General features: G+C 44.3%; 1 long non-coding RNA gene across 1 annotated transcript; it reads right to left on the minus strand.

Annotated features, from left to right (window-relative positions):
* Positions 1-3,863: 3,863 nt before the first annotated feature.
* On the minus strand, positions 3,864-6,500 carry LOC117795093. The gene is made up of 3 exons (XR_004618881.1): positions 5,817-6,500; positions 5,085-5,212; positions 3,864-4,981 (listed from the first exon to the last, which is right to left on the minus strand). It is a non-coding gene; the product is annotated as an uncharacterized LOC117795093 (long non-coding RNA).
* Between the last annotated feature and the right edge of the window lie 864 nt (positions 6,501-7,364).

Here is a 7,364-nt window from a genome sequence, read left to right on the forward strand (position 1 = left end):
GAGCCCGACGCAAGACTGGATCCCACAACCTCAAGATCATGACCTGAGCCGAAGCCAAGAGTCAGACACTCAACCGACTGAGCCACCCGGGTGCCCCTGAAATTCAAATTTAACTACATATCTTGTTTTATTATTTGCTAGATCTGGGCAGCCTATTGGAGGGGATGGGAACAGCAGGGACAAAGGTGATGCTGTGGGAATGAACTTGGCTTGTGTCGGTTGTAGAAAGAAGGTCAAAATGTCCTAGGAGGGGGAGATACGGTTTCTGACAGGAAGCCAGGGTCCCACCATAAAAGCTCTGAAGGCTATGATGAAGAGTTTGGGCAAATCCAACACAGTGACATGTCTATTTAATCCATGGAATTATCTAGTCCATGAATGACAGCTTAACCAACCATCAGAGGTTGGCTAATGAAGCCTGTGGGTCATATCCAGCCTGACATCTGTTTTTGTAAATAAAGTTCTATTGGAACTCAGTCTCACTCATTTGCTTACACGGTGCCTGTGGCTGCTTCCTCACTACAATGGCAGAGTGGAACAGTTGCAACAGAGACCGTAAATCCCCCCAAACCTACTGTATTTACTACCTTGTCCTTTAGAGAGACTACAGAATGTCCCAGGAACCAAAACACAACAACTCCAAGGAACCAGCAACTTAGCTGTACTGAACTCTTACTTCCCACCCACTTTTCGTAGCTTCTATCTTTCTAGTTTGTGATTCCTGTTCAACCAGAAACTAGATTTTTAGGTAAGTGCTTTAAAACAATCACGTTTTCAGGTTCTTGAGTGTGGTACTAAAATGGAAAGAAAACTAATCTGATTCCATTACATGATTACTAATAAGACTAAGATTCATTAACCAGTTACGACACAAGCATGAATGAAGACTTATTTATTTCATAGACTTTTGTCCATTAAGACTATTACTTTCTCTGGTAAGAGGTGCAGACAAGACATGAGTGCATGTTGCTAAGTATTTATGATTTACACAAACTACACGGTCGCCAAGGTAGGGCTCATGCGGAATTATCTGGTTTTGAGGTCAGCTATGAAAGAAATGGGCAGGATTTTGTAAATGCTCTGTTCCCCTTAAGAAAAATGAAATAATAAGAAAGCTCTATCAAGACACTGAAAAATAATGCTTTTAAAAGTTATGCTGAAAAGCAAAACAAAGCAGCACAGTGGTGAGTCAACAGATCCTAGTTATAATTTCGATTTTATCACATGCCAGGTGAACGCAATTATGTCACCTAAGTCGAGGTTTCTTTCTCCATAAAATGGGAACAATTCCACCCAGGGACACATTATGATTTCTGGGGACGCTAGGCACTTTTGCCTTCATGACTGCCCCCCCCCCAATATTAAAAATTATATTTTGCAACTGCCTTGGTATAAAGATGAATATAATCCAGGCTGAGTTAGAGTCACTTGTTCCTTCTCATTTTAAAAGAAATTCAAATGCTTCTGTAGGATCACAAAACTGTCCTGAGTCCTAGGTGCTGTGTCTGAGGAGTTAGGCCCCGGCCCCACCTGTTTCCAGGAGTGTGGTAGTGTGTGTCGGGGCGGGGGGTCTCCGGGAGGTAAATCGTGAAAAGGGGGGGGCCGCATAATAAACACGCTATGGCTGGTGTTATGTACTGATACGCATACCTTTTAAAAATCAAAACATTCATATCATAGCCAACTTGTCGAATGGTGCCTTTGAAAATAAAATAGAATGCATTCCTATCCAAATCCTAATATTCATACGTTTTCATTATCGAAAATGAGAGGACACAAAAATGAGCCCAAAAGGAGAAAAAAGGAATCACTCAGAATATGCTATTCCCCAGAACTAGCAATTCCTAATGCTTTAACGTATACCTTTATGCTCTTCCTTTGATTATACGGGGTGATTTTTGTTCTTACAGAACTGAAACACACTCTACACACTTTTTTTGTGACTTGTTTTTACCCCATCTACCCAAAGAAGACAGATATTTGTCATATTAATTTTTCTTTCACAACATCAGCTTAATGATGTTAGAATATCCCATCTTATAAAAAGCACCCATATTTATTTATATGATCTCCTCTCACCCGACATTCCAATCTTTTTTTTTATTCACCATTATAGACAATGTTGTGATGAATAATCTTGTGGCCACCTCTTTGCACGCAGGTCCATGATGTCTTTTTTTATTTTTAAAATAAAATTCCTGTGGGCTTAACACTATCTGGAGTGTGGCCTCCCTGGGTAAAAAAAGATCTTACTCCACAGCTGGAACAGGAGATCCACAGAAGGAAAGGGTGCAATTAATGGCCTGGCTCCTCTTTAGCAAACTGGGTCCTGGGCAGAAAGTTCCTCTTGGCCGCAGGGTGGGAGCTCAGTCGGAGAACGGAACAACATTCCCCACGCATTTCTCACTTGAATTTAAAACCTAGTGGTTTTGAAAGTCAGTTAGTAACCAAAAAACTTGTTAGTTCCTGACCACTGCTAGTAAGAAAAAATGCTAATTTATACAGAGAATATCCACTTGGACTCCTAATGTTCTCCCTGATTTCCTTGCAGTGAGGGCATCTGAGAGTCGGGCTCTCCCACGTTATGAGCTGGGTACGGCTGCACCAGGCCCTTGCACCCAAACTTCTTCTCTGTAAAACTGGGAAAATGATACCTCGAGCCCACAAGATTGGAAGGACTGAGACAGGCAGGGATGTAAGGGAGTGAGCACAGTGCCCGCCGCATAGTAGCTGCAAACACCCGTTAGCTCCTGCTCCAGTGCTCAGTGGAATCACGCGTGAGGGCTTCCCCAGGCGGCACGAACCTAAGTGAGAGGATGCGTTGAAAAAACTGTGCTGCTCTTCGGCCACAAAAGCTGAAAGAACTGCTGATGACTTACATGTACGCTTCGCAATCTTATGTCACTGAATAAATTCATCTCTTTATTTTGTCTCTGAGTCAGAAAAGACAATTGGCCATTTGACGGAAGATGAAGGAGGGGCACCGGAACACACGTCGTGTGAGACCTGAGTTCAGTGGGTAACAGCTACTACTTTTGAGTCTCTGCTGAATTCCAGGCGAGTGAATTTTCTTACAGAGAAGTTGCCGAGTGGATTTCATTATTCCCATTTAACAGAAGTGAAAACAGAGGCTAGAAAGGACGAAACGACTTGCTGTGTGTCACATAGCCAATAAATGCCAGAAACAGGATCAGAACGCAAGACCGTCCCTCCATGTGAAGCACTAAGTTCTTATCATGTGTTGAGTACTGTGCTCAGTTCCCTTCCTATCGTCCACATGCTTCTAGATACTACTAGATGCTTCTAGATACTATAAGATGCTTCTAGATACTAGTTTCAGGTGTGCAACATAATGGTGCAGTATTTGTATATGTTGTAAAAGGATCCCCACAATAAGTCCAGTTAACGTCCAACACCGCACATAGTTACAATTTTTTTTCTTATGATGAGAATTTTCAAGATCCACTCTCCTAGTTTCAAATGCGCAATACAGTATTATTAACTATGGTCATCATGCTATATATTACATCCCCATGGCATTCATTTTATAATTAGAAATTTGTACCTTTTGGCTCCCTTCACATACATCCCAAACTACACCTCCCCAACTCATCTATTCTCTACATCCATGGGGTTGGTTGTGAGTTTGTTTGCTTGTTTTTTTAGATTCTCTATATAAGTGAGACCATGTGGCATTTGTCTTTGTCTGATTTACTTCACTTAGCATAATGCCCTCAAGGTCCTTCTGTGTAGCAGCAAATGGCAAGACTTCATTCTTTTTTATGGCCGAATAATATTCCACCATAGCTATACCACAATTGCTTTATCCATTCATCCATCAGTGGACACTTGGGTTGTTTCTCTATTTCAGCTATTGTAAATAAGGCTGCAGTGAACATGCATATATCTTTTCGAGTTAATGTTTTCATTTTCTTTGGATAAATACCTAAGAAGTGGATTTGGCGGATCCTATGGTAGTTCCATTTTTAATTTCTCGAGGAACCTCCATACTGTTTTCCATAGCGACTGCACCAATTTCCATTCCCACCAGCAGTGCACAAGGGTTCTTCTAGACAGGATACCTCTAGATATTTCTAAGCACTTTGACCTTCTAGCCCTGTGCTGTCCTATGCAGCTATTGAGACTGCAAATGTAAGCAGTGCTGCTGAGGAATTGATTTTTTATTTCATTTAATTTTACAATTAATTTAAATGTAAATACTAGTACTTAATTCAGTTATTGGCAAACTTAAGTATGTTTGGAAAAACTTGGGTGGGTGAATCTACTTTTTCAACTGTAAATACTAGGAAATCTAAGTACAGATCAAGTATTTCTGATAAAGTTACAGCAGCCAATAGAAGAGGTGTTGTCAGTATATAAAGTATACACTGGATCTGGAAGACATAGTGTGAAAAAAAGAATGTAAGCTATCTGGCTCATATTCACATATTGATTACATGATGCAATGATAATGTTTTGGATGTACTGAATTAAATAAAGTCTATTATTATAATAAAGTCCACCTGTTTGTTCTTACCTCGTTCAATACGTCTAATAAAATCTTTGAAAGTACTAATGGATACTGGTTGTTTTCCATGGCGATGCCTCCGTCACCTCTTACTTTTGGGTTCTTACTAGAATTTCCCACAAGATCTAACCCTGCTCCACAGTTTGTTCCAATGAGTCAGGTGAGACCCTGCCTCCAGCTCTGGGATAAAACACGTGACCCAGGGCTGAGTCACAAGAAAACCACAAGGGTCTAGCCAGTCAGCCGTTGCTCCATCCACACGGTCAGAGCGATTGGTTCACAGAAGGACACGCGCCCTAGGTTAACCGATGCAAAGTGAATCCACGGGTCTGGATGGAAGGTTCACACAAATGAAGCTTTTCCCCTCCAGGGTCTGCTAACAGGAAAGACGGTGTGGATTTGGAGCTGCCAGAGCCCACACTTAAGAAGCTGGCGTGAAGTCCTAAAGTGAAGCTGACAAAAAACACAGGCACTACTGAGAAATGCAAAGTAACAGCCCTGATGACATTACTTGTACACCTTGATCGAACCGTGCCTGAAGCCAATATATACACACCTGGATTGCCACTGGGCCTGAGCCACTAAACTGCCTTGTTTTCTGCTCCAGCCCAGTGAGCCGCATTCCTGCCATCGGTACTGAAAGTTCAGGATAATGTCCACATTCGTTTAAATTTGTTGTGAGGACTACACAGGATAATGGATAGGAAACACTAAGGAAATTATACGTTATGACACATTTCAGCTATCACTGTGGTTTTAGAAGAGAAAGAAAAAATAAACACAAAGATGCAGGCAACCTGAACAAAGGCCACAATCAATGACTCCAGATGCAAATCAAAACCTACGTTTGGAAAGAGCCCCGTTCAGATCACTTAGCTTCACGGGCTGCTTATCTCATCCAGCTGTTCCTGGGTGCACTTCCCTTGTCCACCTGCTGTGCCCTGGGCTGCCCCCAGACACCTGCTGCCACTTCAGCTGGGCTTGAACTACACCGTTAGTTGGCCACTTCTACCTGGGTCTTCCTGCAAATGATTCTCTGGTTGCTTATTCATTTTTTCCCATTCATTGGCTTATTTACTTATTTGGAGCTGGTGATGTCAGCGCAGTACTTTGGGACTGTGTTTGGAGAGCTGGCATGCAGGCCTCTGGACACAACCCTCTAGGCAAACCGTGTCTTTCTCAGGTTACAGTCAGGAACGCTCCTTCCCCCCACCTCGAAGGCCCTGCCTGAAGGCCCCCTCAGACCTCTTTCTCTCCACTTTCTCCCTCTCCACCTGCTGCTTCTCACCTCTCTGTTTGAGATCCACTTGCCTGAGCAGCCTTTCCTGACAGCTCCCGGCTGGCCTCTGTGCTCCCCTCTGGACTCTCCATCCGGCCCCTGTTACACTGGTGTGTAGCCGCTCTGTTTATTTGTCTAGCAAGCTTTCCAGCAGACCACGACCTCCCCATGGGCAGGAATCGGATTGTATTCAACTCTGTGCCTCTCAGAATTTGGACCGCAGTGGCTGGAGCCTCAGAGATGATTAATAGGTATAAAATGAACAAATGAATGGAACGCAAGTGAGCAAGAACGGCACTGATCTCCCACGGCCTCTAACTTGCCTCCAAGCTTTTCTGTTGCAAAGCAACTTCCAAGAGTCTCTGCTGATGCTTTAAAAAGAGAGCTCTGAGTGAAAGAGATGATGAGTGCCTCTCAAGTATCTCTACCTCTTCCTCCTGCACCCGGTGGTTTGGGGTGGGCTGGGGGTTCCTGGTCTGACAAGCCCTGTAGAGCGGTCCCAGAGATCTCAGCCTTAGCGCATGGGCAGCCCATGCTCATGGTTAGACCTGTTTTCTGCAACCACTTCTAACTCAGTACTCAGCTGTGTCAAGGACAAGTGTGGCACGGATCATGGTGTCCTGTTGCTACCTTGGAACCCTCCAGGTGCATCTTCCCTTTGTGAGTCTGGGAGAATGACAGAGAGAGAGAGAGAGAGAGATGGAGAAAGAGAGATTGAGGGAGAGAGGGAGGAAGAAGGAGGGACAGGGAGGGAGAAAGAGAGGGAAGGAGGGAGGAGGAGAGAGAGGGGGAGAGAGAGAGAGAGAGAGAGAGAGAGAAAATGCTGTCTTCTCCCTGGAGATCACAGAAGGGAGGAGGGCTCGGCCCTGGGGTTACCAGAGGCCATGATGAAGCAGCTGCCATGAGAACATCTCCTGTGATGGACAAAGAGACGGAGACGCCATGGAATGCATGAATAAGTCACTCTGGAAATAGTGCATTTCACGTCCATCACTTGGCAAGAACAAGGCTAAGATGTGCTGTAAACAACATGATGTCTTTAAATGCCTATTGGAGCTAATTAAGTTGGAAGTGGGGACATTTGGATGCTTTTCTTTGGCACATCCTTGGAGGGTTACCTTGGGGCCTTACTTGGGAACATCCTCTCCCAGAATTAAGAAATTCTGTGCGCCTCACACTGCACTGGCCCATCTCTGAGCAAATTCGGATTATTCCATCATGAGTCAACACAGACCTCCTGCCCACTGGTCTGCTATCTGTGGCAAAGAGGGAACAGACATGAAAGAGGAGATCAGTGGAGAGGACAGTGTCTGCAATCTTCTGTGAGTCTCCGTGGCCTCTCTCCGCCCCATATGCCAGGCTGTTTCTGTCCCTAAGCAGGAGGCCTCCCCTCTGAGGAGCACTGCCCTCTCCTGATGCCATAAGATTAAGTAATTTGCTTTTAATTAGGACTACAGTCATTTCCGAACGAGCGGGGGAAGCAGGCTGGCTCTTGTGGATTCGATGCACATAGTAAATTCAGATCCCACTGTGGACAGCCAAGTTGAGCGGCTGGTC

Source organism: Ailuropoda melanoleuca, chromosome 12 (assembly GCF_002007445.2).
Source record: "Ailuropoda melanoleuca isolate Jingjing chromosome 12, ASM200744v2, whole genome shotgun sequence".
NCBI lineage: Eukaryota > Metazoa > Chordata > Mammalia > Carnivora > Ursidae > Ailuropoda > Ailuropoda melanoleuca.